The following is an 18,565-nucleotide window of genomic DNA, read 5'->3' on the forward strand; positions in this document are numbered from 1 at the left end:
ACGTGCTTTCACAATCATTTCGTCGATTTGATCAAAATCACCGTCTTTTTTTTATCTCCCTGTGATCGCTGCCCGGCGTTTACACCTGGATTGCCACTACATTGACGGCGTTAGAGCCTTTTTCGAATAATTATGTTTTGTCATTCAACAGTTTCATACTCTCAATTTCTTCATGATAAGCTGCCCTACCCGAAAATATGTTCTTAAGAAGGGAATAAGAAAAAAATGTCAAAAGAAATTCCTTTTTTTTGTCGCACTAAGAGCGAAACGATTGAATATTTAAAAATCCTATGCAACTGTGACATTTAGACTAATTTCCAATTATATATTTAGTGATGCGTATTACTACCCACGGCATATTTTAATTCACGTAAATAGAGAAGTTATATCCAATTTCAAATTGATGTTTACCTTTCCAAACAGTATTTTATGTCGATGTGTTCATTAGTGAACGGTTTAAGCAAATTTTGATTGTTTGGCATAATGATCACATTATAGATATCTATCTAATTATCATATCAAAATGCATTTAAAATGAAGAAAAAACGATGTTGATAAGCGTTTCGTGCAATGAACGTTGCACCGCTTTTTAGAACATTTGGTTGTCTCCTAAGACGCCTTTGAAATTAGATTCCAAAAAATGGAATGGAATTAGAGTCTGAAGAATCAGTCGAAAGAAGAAGTCAAATTTCACACTATTCCGTCATTAACATCAACATATTATAACTGCTAGCAATTTTGGTGGATAATTATAATAATGAAGTCTCTTATCTATGCATTGCGGTAAGAACATTTCTATTTTGGCTGTATATTAAGCTATGTGCAGAACGAAAGCATAGAAATATTTTTTTATGGAGCGAAGAAATATTCTTTTTTTTAATGTTAAAAGATATAATGAAGTAGTTTTCTTATTTTAATCAATAAGCGAGGTAGATATAATACGATTAAGTAAGGGCATAATTTCGTGGACAATTTGTATCTATTGGTCATCTTTATCATTTAATTTGAGCCATTTTCCAGTTCCTCAAGCGGCCACAGATCGTTGGAATGTTACCTATCAGGACATGAAGACAATGTCCATTAGCTTCCGTGGGCGTTTCTAACAAGAATAGGGATTAAAATTCTAGCCGACGCCTTGAATTACTAAACTCACCGCGTGGGAGCGCTAGGTAGACGCATCATACAGGTACACAATGCATTAAGTGTGATCGAAATCAAATTATTTTGCTCAAACTTAAATTGCGATATAGTTTTCTAATGGTACTGATAATGCACATTAATCAAAGTTGCTTCTTGAATACGAGGTTTGTGATGATTTAACAAACGTACAGTCACTATATATCTATTTTAATAATGAAAATTCAAAACTCTACTACCGAAAGATGATTCTAAACTTCGTGGGTTAATCGAAATCGTTTACTTTAATTTAGCGTCGATTAAATCTCGAAGTCATCAATCATCCAATTCTCCTTCCTTCACTGACTTCCTGGGCATCTACGTGTGAGCGTAATCAATCAATCGACGAATCTGACCTTTCATCCCTTCTCGTTGTCACAGTTCCCCTCTCATGCTCGCATATGTCCTTCCCCCGATAGTTCTATTTTCCGCTCCCAACCACTGCCATCAACTGCCTTTCCTCTTTAATGGACTCGAAAAAATCCAATATTTCGTTCACTGTTTTTCTTAATAATTGTAATTCGATCCTGAATGTGGAGATAAATATAAATAACTGCGAGAGTATGATATGTCGGTGTGAATTACGTAAGACTAAAGTCAATACTTCAGGCTTAAATTCCTTTTGCATTTTTCTGCCTTTCAGTAGTTTCCCATGCTGGTATTAAATGGTGTGCCAGATCACATGGTATGATAGTGGAGCAAGGGATACTTTTGAGCTGACGGAGGAAAGTTATGCACACTAAATCAGAAAATTAATTATTCTTAAAGAACGTTTAACTATGGATTACGAAGATAGTTTTACTTTTAATTAGGGTATAGAATTCATAGAAAATAAATTTTAAATTGTGAATCACGGCATTTAATGAAGAACTTTCCCTCTCCAATCGAAGATATTCTCATCACACTTTCATTTTAGCTTGAGCGACTACAAAATAAGATATCTTTTTACCACTCAAAGGGAATTTATAGACTCAATTTGCAATAGAGATTTTCGGAAAGTTTGTTTTTGAAGACATCTAAATGACTTAGTAATGTTCTTATTCAGGAATAAGAGTGTCACTTTCAAAGATACCCTCATTAAAAATATAATTTTAATTAATTGCACTCATTTAAATCATTTCTAAAGCTTAACTCCAAGTTAATTCAACTGTCTGAAACAAAAGTCTTCAATCTGAGGGTTTGTTGGTTGGGCGTGAGAGAAGACTGTCCTAAAAATAAATCACTGTTGGACATCATCGCCTAATGCTGGCAAAACAAAATTTTTTTTCATGGACTACAGGTGAGAGTTCCCATATTAATTCTAAGGGTTTCATTCAACAGAATAAAAAACGGGGAGAATATTTTATAGCTTCACGTGTGATATGAGAAAATCAAAATGACGCCATGAATCAAAGTTTTCGTCATAGTTTTAACGTAACTGCTACTCACTTAGGCAAAACTGCCAGATACATCCATTAAGAATAACCTCAACAAATCTTGCATACCTGCATAGTTGTTTACATGGAATTATCATCCCTGTCTTTGTTGTTTTTCATGAGTATTATTTCAGGCTATTATAATAATTACTAATTGTTCTCTCCCATTATGACACTTAATTAATAAATCTTTAGAGATTTCGAGGGCAACCGTGGTTTATTTAAGCAACGTAGAATGTCATTACTTTAATAATTGAATCAAGCAAACCTGAACACGCGTATCTAGAAATTAAACAGAAGAGGGGAGCTATCCTTATAAGAAAATGAATGCTCGCCAGGTATTCGCACCTCAGGCACCGCTACACTGAGTTTTTTTCTTATGGAAAACCCACGATAATGTTATTTTAAATGCACAGCTATTTATTATCAAAAACGGCCACAACCCCTATTTTCTTAGCCGTGAATGGTAATAAAATTTGTTTAAATATGAACAAATTATCAAAACTTGTTTTTCACAACAAAATTACCATTATGTTTACTGCTTGCTTGTAATTTTTGGTGGGACCACAGAATTTTTTGGCCAAACAATGATCGTCAATGGATCATGAGTTGGTAACCGCTGATATAAATAAAATTAATAATTCAATTTTTGTTCAACCAGGCAACAACTCTAAATTAATTCAACTCAATCTTCTTTCAAATCCCTTATTACGCACGCACCACCGCGGGCCCTGCCTTCCATGCATGATGTTGATCTTTCTGAGTTAGCTCGCTAGATGGCAGTTATAGCCTCGTTATAGAGAGCTAGTGGCCTCTGCGGCTACTACGTGAACCACCCCTTACCAGCTCGGACTTGAACCACTATGACTGTTAACACCGGGGAGAAACCCATTTTTGAAGTAGGTAGATGATGCGCCACTAGATGGCATACGTCGTCCGTATTGGTGGAATATTTATTAGATTTATGACACGTTCCATTGAGAATTTAGTTCTATTATTTATGCAATGTGTCAGAAGAGTCTTACACAATGATTATGGCAGAGAAGAGAAAGACTTTCAACGCTTTTATATATATATATATATATATATATATATATATATATATATATATATATATTTATGTATGTATATATATATTTATGTGTATATATATATATATATTTATGTATGTATATATATATATATATTTATGTATGTATACATATATATATATATATATATATATATATATATATATATATATATATATATATATATATATTTATATATATATACACACACACATATATATCTTCGAAATGGAACGCTGCGACGCACAAATATATAAAAACTCGGATGTAGATTTGTAGAATATAGATACACAAAGAAAGGACACTCACAATATGTTATTTGACATTTCGACAGCTCGGCTGTCATCTTCAGAATTTAGAAGACGTCTTCAGATTCTGAAGATAACAGCCAAGCTGTCGAAACGTCAAATAACATATTGTGAGTGTCCTTTCTTTGTGTCTCTATATTCTACAAATCTACATCCGTGTTTATACATATAAATAAATAAATAAATAAATAAATAAATAAATAAATAAATAAATAAATAAATAAATAAATAAATAAATAAATAAATAAATAAATAAATAAATAAATAAATAAATAAATAAATAAATAAATAAATAAATAAATATATATATATATATTTATTTATTTATTATATATATATATATATATATATATATATATATATATATATATATATATATATATATATATATATATATATTTCATCAAAATTGTATGCGTTTTTGACAATTTAGAATCGTATGCTTGCAATTACTTATCATTTACTGAATAAGGCTCGTACTTCGGGGGTGTTGAAAGCAAGAGCGTTGATTATTGAACTTTTTGGCATCTCTTAAAGCTCAGGATTAGAAAATTAGGATATTTTATGTGAAGAGTCTTTATATTATTTACCTAAAGGTCGGATAATTTCTTGAAAACATATATTCGAATTTTATTGCAGAAAGATCATAATTATAGGTTTGGTAGGACCAAAATCTTCCAGAAATAGCAAGTACGCCTGACTAGTTTTTCCATTTTTTTGCCATCCGCTTTCGTTCCCAATAGTAATCTTTCACCCTCCGAAGCCGCCGTTACTACTTCCAGCTGTGCATGAAGTGGTGAGGAAAGTGTCAATTATTTGACCGAGAAAAAAAGGGGTTTTTATAGTGCCAGTGATTTTTCGTCTACAAGGCGTAATAACGAGAGAATATGGACCTTCAAACCTGCCTCTGTGTGCCAATTTCATTGCTTTTTATGACTGCACCCATCGTGTACGATGTATAGGATGTTAAATACCATATCACTCAATGGTACAATATTTTACATCTGAAATGTAAGTGTATATGAGTCAAGAAAATATATGGTTCATACGTTCATGATTGGTGTAGGATAGTATCTGTAATCTCTTTTTTATTACTGATATAAGTTACTTAATTAAACTACAAATTGAGCATATGCTCTGGTGGTAACGATTCGAAATCAGCATAATTCAACAATAGTACAGGAGGTGAAAATACATTTTTTTAAGGAGAACATAAGATAATCACGCACGAGACTGGTTATTCAGCCGTTTCCTCGAGCATTTGGCATTTTTTGAATGGCTTCAGCATCTTTTCTGCCAGTTCACAACGGCCTTCTAACCCTCTGAAATGTTTATTTTAAAACTTTTTTTGCGACACCTCTTTTTGTCTGTGAATACACAAATCGCTACATTTATAGCGATTTTATTATACATCGCGATATTTATATATTGGTGATATCTACTATTCAAACTTCTATATTCTCAGTAATAATTCAAATGAACAGAACTTGAATTTTATAGTCATGGATATCTGAACTCTATTTAGACATGCTTGGAGTATCAGGTTGGTGCGTTGGCTAATGTACTGTCTTTTCACCCCGAGCTCCCGGGTTTGGATCCCGGTGGTGGGCGAATTTTCCCTAGGAATCCCGATCCCTTCTTGGGTCGTTATGTGGAGATCATTTTCAATCAGTCGAAACCTGGCGTCGGCATTGACCCACTATTAACGTAACACACCAAGGTGTCCGCAGTTGAATGTCTCATACAACGTCCTTTGGGTGGGACATCAAACTGTGGTCCCCTTGGCGTCTTACGTTAACAGTTGGTTAACGCTGACGTCTGGTTTCTATACACAATTCCTCACATCCTTGAGCATCCTTCCTCGACCAAATTGCCCACCTAACCCTAATCGTGCAAGTGATCTCAGCTGAGCATCGCTTCTCCCAAATAAATATTACTTAAAGACGTGGGAAATGCTAAGAATAAGTCATGCAGCCCCTAAAATATACAGGGTACCCTGTATAAACGGGTTGAGAGTGTTTTTTACAATAACGTAATGTGAAAATAAAGCTTCTCCGGATGTCCTGGATGGAACTTGTTTTCTTAAATCTTAAATTTTTGAATTTGCAAGCGTGAATCCCAAAATGGGATATTATTTTATGAGACTTAAGTTTTGATCCTAAGGTTTATTGAACGCAAACGAAATAGGCTTTTAAGGGCTGATTCGGTGGAAAGTTTTTTTTAATATTACAGTATATTTTGACAACCATATGGCTTTCTATAATTTTCCGCACTTAAGCTAAGGAATGCAAAAATTTCCTCCCACTACATTTACATGTTGAGCCTTGCATATCGTATCGTTGAAGAGCGCCATGATAAAAATGCGGTATATATATATAGGAACTAGTTTTTTCAATTTTCAGGGCGTTCTATGAAATGAATAGAGAACAAGTTAAGGGACTTGAAATATTTACATCGCAATCCGGAACAGTTCTATTTGCAAATCTCATACATTATGAAGGTGATATTTTGAGTCTCTGTAAATAATGTGTAGAAATGTAATTGGTTGTGGCATTTGGTCCTAGGCCGGAAATTTTAAGGTCTAAATCTAGGAAATCTAAGAAACAATACGGTACGAAATTAGCTCTGTCAGATTTTTAATTAAATAAGTTAAAGTGATGCATTAAATCTGATTCCCATGCCATTTATACCTAATTTGACGCGCCGCTGGGCCTGCGAGAAGAGGTCAACTCCTCCTTAGTTATTAAAACAATGTTTGAGCTAATAAATGTGATTACGTTGATGTAGTCTATTATAGCTAATGTATTATCATGAGTTGTATCAGCTTATAACTTATGAATGGCCTAATCTTTGATTCCATGCTAGGACAAAGAACTGTCAAAATAGTAAACTTTACACTGGTGATGAAAAAAAAAATATTTGATCAGGAGATCGGACAAAACGAGGAAATAATTTTATTTGAAATAAGAGTACCTTGTGGGAACGAAAAAATTATGTCTGTGAATAAGTAACTAAACCGCTATGGAACTTAACAGATATTCACACAATTTTCTTAAATGGCGAGGTAACTTGGTAATCAAGTGGATGCCTAATATCACTGGCCGTAAATCCAAAGATCGTTTTGATACAGCCATCATTCAAATCAATACTTTTCTCAGCCAGTCCTTTCATGCCTTCATGTACTAATTCCCTTAAGGCGTTGGCCGTTATTTGTTCTTCCATTGTAGTTCTTTCCCTTCTATTTTCCCTCAACGTCTATCTTCATCAGGCCATCAAGTCTCAAAAGGATAACCCGTCTGTTTTCCAGGGTAATCATTTTTCTTCTTCTTTAACTCTTCGGGGGACCTCTTCGTTAAGGTCTTCTCATTACGACCGCTCTTATCATCCATGCCACACTGATATAAGCAAGCACTCTTCCCTTAGATTCTTAGGTAAAGAAAATCGTTGAGAGAGTAAAAATTTGACATGTTCACAGTAAGATTTTAAACAGACCAAATGAAGAATTAAACAATTTTTTGTTACTGCCACAAAACATTTGACCGTCTCAGGTAAAAGCGATATGCAAATTTTTCAGATATACAAATAGAAGCCATAGAGCTTCTCAAAAACTTCTTTGAAGATCACAAATCCTCGCAAAATAACTACATCTAGGATGGTAAATTCTGGAGACTTGAAGTTTGATTAAAATTATCAGAAAATATTAATCTTTTGATTTTATCTGTGACACGGAGTTTATGAATCAAATCGTTCATAATGTAGGGGAATTGGGAATTAGTAAGGCAAAACGATTTGCAATCACACGTATGGAAAGTATTTTTTTTCGTTTAAATCCCCACCACTGCACAATGAGAAGACAACTTCATATCAAAATGCATATTCTATTTCTTTTTACTAGATTCTCTCTCAACACTCACTTTAAGAACAAACACTTTAAAATGCCTTGAAGTATATTGAGTCTGCATAGAAGAAGATCGCCACATTGGGGATAACATTTCTTCAATATCGTCACTGAAACAGCATTCAATACTAATATTTTCTGGATATCCATTCCACTGTAGGGTCATTTATGTCAATGGATTATGAATTCTTAAGCTTTTATTGAAGAAATTGATGAAATATACTGCTGATTACCGTAGTAAGAAAAGAGTCTGAAATCGCATTTAGGGTTTCGGTTCTATTACAGTTGTGCGGGGTAGTTGTGGTAGCAGCCTGAACGAATCAATTTTCTGTGAAATTAATATTATTAGCACTTAACATGCGGTACTGCTCAACCATGAGTTTTAAATTCAAGACATAAACTCACACGGTAGTAAAATTAAGCAGTTCTTTTATGAAAATGCTAATAATGGAAAGAATTGTTTTAATAGGACTATTATTTTAATTAAATTCCTTAGACCTTTTGAAACACGTTAAACTTGAACTGAATTGCCCAGCTTCATAAAATGTATTCAGTTTAACCAATTAGCACAAGACGAGCAAAGTAAAGTATGTTTAAATTTGCATGGATCAATATCTAGTTAGAAAATACTACCTTGATCAAAAAGTTCCCGGAATAACCACCATGTGGCGCTCCCATCGTTCCGATTTGAGTTCTGTTTTTTTTTGTTAAATTGGTACATCTGTTGTTGATATTCCCGTTAAATATTAGTGTCATAACTTGACATTTGCAAAAGTTACGTAGCCAAGAGTACATCTATCTCTGTGTGTGTTGGCGATTTTTTACAATTTCAGAAATGGATTTAAATTTGCAACAACGAACTTGTATTAAATTTTGCGTAAAAAACGGATTTAGTGGCGCACGGACGTTGGAAATGTTGGAAAAGTGTTTCGGCAACGATTCTCTAAAAAAAACGGTCGTTTACCAGTGGCACGAGCAGTTCAGAAGTGGTCGTGAGTCAATCGAAGATGATGAACGCAGTGGCAGACCATCGACATCGAAAGTCGGTGAAAAAATTGATAAAGTAAAAGAAATGTTGGTCAATAACCGCAAATTAACCATCAGAGAAATAGCGGAGGACTTGAACATTGCCTATGGATCCGCCCAAGACATTGTGGTTAATGATTTGGGTTTCCGTCGTGTAGCAGCAAAGTTGGTGCCAAAAGACCTCAATTTCATGCAAAAAAGAGACCGTGTTGACGTCGCAAAAGACATGATTTGCGAGGCTGAATCCGATCCCACATTCATCAAAAGGATCATTACTGGAGACGAGACGTGGGTTTATGAGTACGACACGCAATCCAGACATCAGGCAAGTGAATGGCGTTCACCAAATGAGCCGAGACCAAAAAAACCACGTCGTTTTCAGTCAAAAAAGAAGGCAATGCTGACGGTTTTCATGGATTACAACGGTGTAGTGCATCATGAATTTTTGCCAGAAGGCCAGACAGTAAACAAAGAGTATTATTTGGGCGTTATGAGACGTTTGCGTGAAGCAATTCGCCGAAAGAGACCAGAAATGTGGGCAGAAAACTCGTGGATTTTGCACCATGATAACGCACCGTCGCACAGTGCTATCATTATTCGTAATTTTTTGACGAAAAATGCAACAAATACCATCCAACAGCCACCGAATTCACCTGATTTGGCTCCCTGTGACTTCTTTCTGTTCAATCGAGTTAAAAAACCATTACGGGGAACGCGTTTTAGCAGCCGAGAGGAAGTAATGGAAAAATCGCAGGAAGCACTGATGGACATACCGAAAACCGAATATAAAAAATGTTTCGAGGATTGGATCAAGCGCTGGCATAAGTGTGTTGCAGTCGATGGGGATTACTTTGAAGGGGACAATATAGATTTAGATGAATAAACTTGTATTTTTAATTTTCTGAATAAATTCCGGGAAATTTTTGATCAAGGTAGTATTTCGCTACTGAAAATTCAAAGTATTTCAAAATACTGAGCAAAAGCACGCATTACATTACGGTCAAACCAATCTCGTTATCGATTTAAATATGAGGAATGGAGAGGATAAGTAGTATATAAAATTTCTCGTTGCAGAAAATATAGTGAGTGATTTTATAGTTAAATACTAAGCGTAATCCTCATTACGGTTTAGATGCTCTAAAGAGATTAAGATGTATTTCTTTCACTAAACCAGAAATCTAGATTCGTGAATGTTCCGTGACTTTTAATATTAACGGGGTTTTTAGTCGGCGAATTAAGCACCCAGAATACTTTGTAAACCAAAATATATCCCTCGGTGAAAACCTGTGTGAAATTTTTAATACCTACATTTAAAAAAAATGAGTAGCTTCAGGCGTGATGTGGTGGAAGTCGACCATAATGAATAAAGTTATTCCTTATATTTAATGCCCTAATATCTCGTGAGATTTTGGTGCCCTCTGATAAAAACAGATTTCTCTGTGGAACACCTTTGACCTCCCCGAATGGAGGAGGCCAAAGGTTTGGACAATGGAGGAGGTCTGGACAGCAGGTCGCCGACGCAAGAAGTATCAGGGCATACACTAAGAGCACCGCTAAGGGCTATTGGATGCCAAACAACGTGAAACGGTATGAGGAAGCGTAGGCGTATTTTCACCTGTCAAGCTAATTTATTGCATAAGATTTACAAACCCATCGCCATCCACCTGCCGTACCTACAATACAGGATCTGTGAGGGAAAGCGAACGACATTTCCATGTACATCCGATATTTCCATGTACATCACTCACGCCTTGAATAATATTTTTTTAGGACTCTGGCCGTGGTCCAGATTGATTCAAGTCTGCATTAATCAACATATTCATGTTATGCTCAAAGATTTACTTGATATTAGCGATGGTCCAATTATCAAACCGTGTTGAATCGGTTATCAAATAATAATACTTGAAGCATAAGGGTGGGGGTATTCAATTGTTCCCATCGCGTGTTGTTCGCAAAAGATGAGTCTATGCCTCAGTAATTTTGGCATGAAATTATTTCTCTAATTATATCTTCTAATTATATAATCTTAATGCCAGAAGTATAGTGGTAAATGTTGACCAAACCCGTCGGTTTGGACTTGCTAGTTGTGGATTCTGTAAAGCGGCATCTATAGTTTGGAGTCTGAAGGTTTAAGAAAACCTTTGAGATATTATTTTCAGAGAACAGAAAAATTCCAGCCATAGAGTATCATTACCTCGGCGTCAATTTCCCTGTCATCCAATTTTAAATTACACATAATCTTAACACCTTCCAATATATTCTCTAGGGATGTCGAAGGATGTATATAGAATAATTGAGAGCCTAATTGTTGCATAAAATGTATACACGCTTGTAATCCATTCTTATGGTTTCCACGTTTTTTTAAGCACTTCTTGTGAGTTCGGGTCTTAAATTTGAAATAAGAAAGTATCAACAGATGAAGCAAGGGGAAATAAGGAATTCAAAATTTTTAGAAAGTTTAAACATGGCAAATCTTTCATGAGAATTCTATATCTAATGCAAAATATGAAGATGAGTGGCCTGGTCAGATCATCTATACAAACTCTTTGTTTTGTTTTCTTAAAACTGATTATTTTTACTGAGCATTGACTGGGGACTGTCTAACACATTCTCACCCTTTTTCAAAATACTGCGAATCTAGATGGGTGTATGTAAAGATGGTTTTTTTGTGTTCCACTAGATAAAGAGAGACAGAAATATGTTGGGACTTCATTGCGGAGTTTATAATATGATTCCCTGGCTTTTTGATAATTGTATCCATATATTGGCGTAGAGTTTCACCAAGAACTTAGTTGAACACATTCTATTGAGTGCAGTATGTGCTTAGGAGTTGGCCATATTATACGCTTTCCTCCTTATTCCAACACTTCAAAATTGATTCGAGTCCTCAATACTTTGGTATGGGGCAAAAGCTTTTCAGGGAGCTGCAAAAATATTTTGCCGGCTCGGCACAATCGTAACATGTACTGGAATCCGTTGGACTTGAAGAAGATAGGTGTTTCGAACAATGATCGGAATGTTGTTAGAAGACCTTAATGAATACATTTAAATGACTTCGTTAATATTTACCTGGCAACTTATTTGTCATTGGAATACGTACCACCCAGCTGAATATATTTTACTTCGAATATAGGACGGAAGTGGTTGAAAACATGAAGTAATCGTAACCCACATATACTAATGGTACCACCTGACATTCACAGAATATCCTGATTTGCACATAGTTAGCATGACATACCTTTTGAATTCATGAAAATATGTTAACGTTCTGCAATAAAGACATCTACTAAGGCTTGTTTTATAAATATGAATAATGATTTTTTATAAATTTTTACTATCCTTACACATTATATCTCTATTTTACGCTCACTGGGTAATTATATAAATGATATATAACAATTCATACGGAAAAAAGCGATTTTATTAAATAATTGTCTATTACTGATCGATTTCTTAGTGGGATCAGATATTTCAGTAAACAGTGAAAATGAGTTTATATCAGGAAAATGGAAAGCTACTGAGTGATCTATTTTAAGTGGCTCTATCATTGTCAGGATGTTTTATTTATTTATTTTATTTATTTATTCAGTATGAGTCCGAAAACAGCACATTTTGGCCTTTACATCGAACTATTAACAACGATAACAATAGTCACATTTACAAACACTCAAGCCCTAGGTGGAGGAAAACTCACCCAGGCGGGAATCAAACCCGCGACCCTTGGAATGGCAGACGAGGACGTTACCCCGCCGCCACCGGGGTCGGCTTTTGTGATTATGTGATTTTGATTCGAAACATTAAACTTTAAGGTAGAGAAAAGAGGAAAATTAGGATAGTTATAATGCTCCTCCGCTCATCCGCTAGTTTCCTTATTTACTTTATCAACATTTTAAGTCCGTATAACCACAATCAGTTAGTTATAAGCTCCTGTCACAGAATCTTAACTAATCAAGAAATGTGTTAAATTGTATGAAAATATGGACACAGTTACTCAGGACAGTAAAACGAAATGTGTTTGTGTGTGTATATATAGAATTCTAACCAACCCACTGTCCTTTCCTCTTGTGTCCTGTGTATTTCTCCTTTGATGGGTGAAACAGCCCCCTGACTCCATCTCTTGGCTAAAGAATCGGGGCGCTTGGCGACATATTAGACCCACGGATCTCAGGGTAAATTACGTTTCCTCGATAGCTCAAGTGGTTTCTCGCCATATGGCGAGATCCCACTCAGGGATTTGAACACCGGATCTTTCCACTTGCCCTGACCGGAGTTTGAACAACGGATCTTTCCATTTGCCGGGTGGATGCTCTAACCACTTTGGCTATCGAAGAAATGTAGTTTACATTGAGATCTATGGGTCATATATCCCACCAAGTACCCCCATTCTTTGGCCAAGAAATGGCGTCCGGGGGGGGGGGGGTTCCACCCACCAAAGGAGACGTTTGTAGTTATGCCAACATATCCAAAAATCTTAATTAAACAGAAATATGCGTAATAGCCGATAAATCATAGAAGTTCTCAAGATCCCTATTAAAACTGAGAACCCCTCAAGTTGTTTCTAACATCAATATTAGCGGATTACAAAGAAATAAATTTCATCTTGAAAATGAGTATTTACACTCAATTTTGAATTGCCTAAAATGATATTAAACTAAATCATTCTTAGAAATGAAAAGTAACGACCAACCAATTTTTTCTTGGTCTTACAAATGTAATTTAGCTGTGCTGGACCAGTCACTTGTCATTATTTGCTGGAGGCACATTGAAAATAAGTCATTCATCACTGTGGAGAAAACATCACTGCCGGAATCTGTTACTAATATCATATGCACTATTTTGTTAATAGGAAATATCTGTGTTTATCTAATTATTTTATTACTCATCATGTACCTAATATTATGTTTTAACATTCTAGAAATAGATAGATTTTATAAATCTGTAGTAACTGTTCTTTATAAAACCGTGTTGCCGTTTAAATTTCCAATTACTGTCACACCAAGAATCAGCATCTTAATTTATGGCATGTAGCATTTTAATCAAATTTCTTTGTGATTAGAGACCTTACCCTTCACCACCTCCGTTTACAGCCCTTAATAATGGCTTGCCAGGATAAAACCACGTCGAAGGTGGAAGAAAAATAGTCATAAATACTTATCAGAATTCATAACACTATAAATCGAAGAGAGGAAGAGTCCAGATCAACCCGCGAATAAAAAAATAACCAATCGGCGCGGTAATGCGAGAATAAACACGCAGTGAATCAACATGCATCGACAGGTTAGACTATCGAATAGGGTAGTAACCTCCCTCCACTCACGGCTGCCATTCGTTAAAACAGCCAAGTCTGTCGGTGGAAAAACATCTTGAAAAAATAACTGCTAGCTCAACATCCCCTGTTCTCTGAGAGAGTTCAGAGGAAGGGGACTCTTTTCTCGGAAGCTTGGGGTCTTGCATCGAATCCGCGGAAGAGCATAAACCAACTCAACACACTCTCTCCGGACTCCCTCGTGCAAAGCAATGTGACTTCCATCCGTCCCTCCATCTTTCTTACCACTTTCTTCTGCTCCCACCCTCGGATCACGATCCGTCGATTTAAAAACGATTACAACGGATCTGAAATTCAAGTGTGCCTCTTCGCCCTCGCTCCCTTTTCTCTAGCTTCTTCCCTTCCCTACATCATCGTTCTCTCACTTCCCTTTCCAATCTTTCCCCTTTCCTTACCCGAGTGGCGTGATGTCTGGTCCTGTTGCTCCGCAGGACTCCACCTGCACTGTTACAAGCGTTGGTGCCAAGTCGTAGGGTTTGAAGATACGAAAGAGTAATCGATTGAAGATGGAGACTAGAGAAAGTATCATTTAGTGTATTGTGTGAATTATAATTTGTTCCTAACCGGAAAAGTAAAACATTCTCACCTACGAAGAGGACCCATTTTTCTTATAAGATATAATTTCTCTCTGTTGCCGCCTATAACTAGCGGAGACAATAAGGTGCACCCAATATTTTCCCTTACCTTCCCCCTGTTCGTGAATATTTGCTCTACGAACTATGTACGACATTGACGTTATGATTTATCACAAGTTTTTGAAGAGTTTCTTTTATTTCGTAACAGAATAACACATGTGAGCATTTATGTAACGACGGTGCACAGATAGAGGCATTTTACTTTAACTAATCAATCAGAATTTTTAAAAATTTAAAGCTTGAATTAAGTTGTGTTTCGTGCAAGGCAATATTCCATCTGTAACGTTCGGCCTGATTTATATTGCGAGGTGTGATATGAGGACCTAAACGTAGCTACGTGGGTATATCATCGCTCAATTAGCACAACATGTTCTGTATAGAAAGCTTCTGCAAACTGGTTATAGAAAATTGTATCCTAAAGATGTAATAAAGTTATAAGTTACGGTTTTACACTACCCCACGAATAAAAATATGTAAACATTTTCTCTCTGTTTGATACAAATATTTAAAAAAAGTTGTATTCAATTGTGAGGCTGATCCAAAATATTTCACTTCCTCTCGAATTGCTAGTTTTTAGTATTATTGAATTAAAATTGATAGTTATTTTTCTTGATATTTAAAAAAATGTAATTCTATAGTTGCTATAATTTTAACTATGTTACATTCTTCAAGGTTTCATATTCCACTGTTTTCTCATATTATAATCGTAAAAAGCAAAAAGAGTTCACATCGAGTACTGTGGCCATTTTCAATCGCAACACGACAAAAAATCCTATAATTTGAAATATTTAGACTTTATCATTCTATGGTCAATTGATATAAACAATATACATGCCTTATCCATAGTTCTTAGGAAGATCAATTGGGTCATTCTATTGGAACGAAATGCACCTAATCTGAGGTTTTATGTTGAGAGAAATTTCGTGATTGGTGATTCTTTGGAACAATGCAATGAGTCATAGAATACATATTGTTGTAACTTTTTAGTTTATAATGATAATTTGATGTCGTTGATTTATTCGCAAATGCAATTTTCATACGATTTTCCATTTAAGTCTGAGAGCCATTTTGTGGGTTCCTGTTTCATAGTATGAATAAAGGTAGAAAAAGTGGGTGGTGAGGAGGGAAAGGAAGATGTGAGTAGAGGGAGAGCAAATGGATAAACAGGCACGGGGTGGAGTAGAAAGGAGAGCAAGGGGCGAAAAGTCCGCAGCATATTTTTTTTATTCAACGCTCCACTTACCATGACGGTCTTGTTCTTCCCTCGTCCCAAACCCTTCTCGGAGCACTCCCCCGCTCTCTTCCCCTTTCCTCTCCCCAAGAAACCACTCCAGTCCCCAGCCAACATCTTCATCTCGTCCCGTCTGTCCACGCATATATATAACAAACGGAGCAGCTCCTAAGATCGTGCACTGCTCCTGCTTAAACCCTTCGCCTCCCCTCTTCCTCATCATTTCTCCCACTACTTTCCCTGACCACTCCGCGAACACACCGACTGCCTTTTTCTCCATTCCTTGGGCGTAGTATGAGCGGTGGGTAGGGTACCGTGGAGGTGGAGGAACGATACGGATGGTTAGGGACGAGAGTTTGGTCCGGGACAAGATGCATGTCCTATTCACATTATTATTCCAGGTCCTAATGTTTGTAACGCGCCGTGATTTTCCATGAAAGATTGTGTTTTTTTCTTCTGAATAGGCTTTCCTTGCGGGCACCATTTGATAGAGTAGGGCTCATTTTTTTAAGCTATATTTCTAGTCCTCGGGTGGATGAGTAAAAGCGGTCAATTTTTCTCGTATTTAAAGATTGGAGGAGCAATTTCGTATTGAATATTTGCTCATAAAATTTGATTTAATGGAAACCTCAGGTTATTGTCCCTAGTTATTCCAAATTTATATTTGAATGAAAATTTAACATTTGCTCTCTTTGAATTTGCTCTCTTACGTTATTATTGAATTTAGCCCGTGAGTTTAATGATCGGCGTAAAATATATTTTTTAAAAGCTATATTTTGTAGAGAAAACAATTTTGTTCACTTATGAATTTTCTACATTAAGAAATAGCTTATGCTCAAAAAATGAGAAAATCATAAAATTTTAGTTGTATAAAAAAGAAGGAACAAATGGTTCTATGGAATATTGATTTATAGATATTGTTGATGTTTAATTACCTTTGTCAGATTGAAATATTTTACAAATTTGCACACAATTACTAGAAAAAATAAGTTTATGAATGCCCAAAACGTAAGGTATTTGAGATAAAATTTATATTTTTATTTGGAATCATTGCAGATGCTTTGAATTCAGGTTGGAAAAGTTGGATATTTGAAAACAAAGTTTTGTTTTCACTTTACTTATGTTTACTCACTTAAAACATATTTACTTAAAACTTAAGGAAAAGATTTAGATATTTTTAGCATTTACCAAAAAATCATATGAAAGTTTCTTGAATTCTTTCTCGATCGAAAGATCTATTAAGTTTGACATGTTTAAGTGGACCATATGTTCTCACCAAATATGATACATATTAAAAATAGCTGTAAGTAGGATATGCCAACACTAAAGTATTTAATTTTGGTATCAGAATGTTATCTTCAAAGATTAATTATCATGTTCATACTCATTTTTCCGGTTTTTGGAAGGATCAAATGTATCTCTGCCTAAAAAAGAATTGAAATTTATTTCCAGATATGATAGATAAGAAAATTCACAAAATTAAGCGTTGATAATTTTGTCTCTCACTGTAAATTACAAAAATGTACATTTTTCAAATACATTTACATTTATTTTGAAAATAGAGAAAGAAAAATTTGCTAGACACGAAAGCAAATAAGTCACCTCTTTCTTGTGTTTTTCGTCCTTATTTAGCTTATTTCAGGGGTCACCTTTTATTTGGCTTTAGTTTCAGGGGCCAACGGTAGATAAGATATTATATAAAATGTGCATGATGATAACATGTCAATCGGTTTTAAAAGCTGTTAAATTTTTCTCCAATTATGATTTACGTAGTAAGTTTGGCGTCCATAACATAGGTATTTCTAATGCTGGAATTTTCTGGTAAATAGGGTTTGCTTTGCCAACCAAACCCGATACGACATGGACATTTTAATAATAAGCGGATATTATTCGGTAATCTTTGAAAGCCAAGAAACAATATTTATGCATATATATATATATATATATATATATATATATATATATATATATATATATATATATATATATATCAAGAAAGTTTTTCGTTGTGTTTAGTCTAGGAAAAAATTAAAAATTAGTGTTAGGATAAATAATTGTGGGAATCTTAGCCTCACCAATCATCTTGTCGAAACGGAGATTGAAGATGAGCAGAGATGAGCTTATCTTTCCGAGAAATGGGGAGAAAAACGAGATGGGTCGCTGGGGCCATAAGTTGGATCACTTGTGTGAATAATCCTGGAGAAATTTATAAACTAGGGACATCCAGCGTGAGGAAAAACGAGAAGAGTGGCACTTCCGAATTAAAATGAATGGCTTACTGTATATTCGGAGCGGATAAGGAAAATGCTAACACCTTTCCCTTTCCTTCTGGTTTTATTTATGACCACTCTATCTTTCGCCAGTTTACAACCTTACTTTTGATATTGTTTTATTGTGATGCGATCATTATTTGAATTACATCGCAAACCGTTATTGACAGCGAACATTTCGGTTTTCCAGATCTACGTATTTACGATGCT

The sequence above is a fragment of the Hetaerina americana genome, unplaced genomic scaffold, assembly GCF_022747635.1.
Source record: "Hetaerina americana unplaced genomic scaffold, ioHetAmer1.1.p SCAF_2, whole genome shotgun sequence".
NCBI lineage: Eukaryota > Metazoa > Arthropoda > Insecta > Odonata > Calopterygidae > Hetaerina > Hetaerina americana.